A 1713-nucleotide genomic window follows, 5' to 3' on the forward strand; every position below is an offset into this window, starting at 1 on the left:
TATGCAGTGTATTATTTGTTGAAACTGTACTTTCGATTTGATTTGAAACTGTCTCATTGCTATATGTTTATCAATAAAACTTTGAAAAGAAAAAAAAAGAAAGAAAGAAATTCAGAACTTGTAAGCATCAGCACTAATAGTAAGTGATAGTAATAATACAGAATTCCTCTGTGGGCTGGAAGAGAAAAGCGTGTTTGCCTTTATCTCATTGTACATATGGAGGCAGCGTACAATCTGTGCTCTGAGGAACTATAACCTTAATTTTAATAATCAGATAAAACCTATTCAAATCACATTAAAAAAAAAATCTCTAAGAGTTTTAGGTGGATGACAGACGGTTGTGGAGAAAGCCTGAATCCAAATTCTCTTTTGAAAGCTATTTGCCACCTGTTCCAAGTATTTATTTTATTGTTATTATTATTTTATATGTATTTGGTTGTTACAAAGCTTGGATTCCTGGTGATCCTCCTGCTTGCAGCCTCCTCAGCGCCGGGATTATAGGCTCGGGCTACCACACCTGGACTCTGGCAGGCTCAGCCCGCCCTGGGGGCGGGGCTGGCATGGATGTGGTGCCACAGATTGAACCACGGTCCTTGAGCTTACCCGGGCTTGCCCGAGCTTGCCCAGGCAGGCACTCTAGTCTGCTGAGCTGTGTCGCCAGCCAGTTCCAAGTATTTAAACATAGCTAAGAATGAAAGATACACAGTGGGATTGATGTCAACAATCTCTTTCTTTACCCCATTTTAATCAACTGTTTTTTTTATGGTCGCCTCTGTTAGCTATCCAGACGCCCTGTGTAAATGGCCACCTGCTTCCATGTTGACTAAAATGCCTAAATAAAGCTGGCATCTTCCCGAACCCAGCACTCAGCCCCGCAGGGTACCTCTCCTGGCAGTTGTGTGTCTCCTTCTGTCCCTGCAATGGAGCCAAGCATCCACAGAGTGTTCCATCACCCTGACAGATGAAAACAGTGGCTTTTCCAATGGTTTCCACAGATTGCTGGAGACAGAAAAAGCTCTACTTTTTCATATAGTCTGAAAATGGGACTTGAATATGAAATGACTTCTAGGCTCTGTGCTGTGCAGCACTAGCGCTTGCAGATACTCACCTGCACCAAATCTCATCAGGAACATTCTCTCTGCCTCTCTTCACCTTAAGAGTTTAGCTTAGATGTGACTTGGGCTGAGAAAACCCTTGCTGATCACCCCTCAGGTCCAAGTGCAGATCAGTGGCTCCCAAGGCTCCCCTGTCTCAGCGTGCGTCACGCCATGTTATAACTTCCCTTCAGATTTAAGGCATGGGAAGGAATGGGCACTTTCTCTCTGGACTACTGTTATATCTTTAAGAGCCGGCACACAGACCACATAGGACGTGAATGAATAACTTGTAACGCTTGGATAAGTCCTCGTCCATCAAACATAAACCGTAACATCATCTCCCTCAAGTTGTGTCACACCCTTGCGGGAGGTCCTTATTGTGCAGAAGGGCTGTAAAGAAGCAGGGTTCCTAGACTTAATACCCCACACACCATGGTTAAAAGTAATGGACAGGTTACAATTTTTATATTTTTTCATGCTTTGGGATAAGGACTAACATCAGAAAGAAAACTCCCACAACCACAGTGAAATGAATTGATTAGAGAAGACAATTTCCAGGTTTTTTCCGGTCCAGAAATATTAAGAAACTGCTATTAATAATTAAAGTGGTGGATTT

General features: G+C 43.0%; 1 protein-coding gene across 1 annotated transcript in view; it reads left to right on the plus strand.

Annotated features, from left to right (window-relative positions):
* Trhr (thyrotropin releasing hormone receptor) overlaps window positions 1-1713 on the plus strand; it is a 43819-nt gene that overhangs the window by 37582 nt on the left and 4524 nt on the right. The window lies entirely within an intron of this gene.

The sequence above is a fragment of the Octodon degus genome, unplaced genomic scaffold (genome assembly GCF_000260255.1).
Source record: "Octodon degus isolate 3935 unplaced genomic scaffold, OctDeg1.0 scaffold00118, whole genome shotgun sequence".
Taxonomy (NCBI): domain Eukaryota; kingdom Metazoa; phylum Chordata; class Mammalia; order Rodentia; family Octodontidae; genus Octodon; species Octodon degus.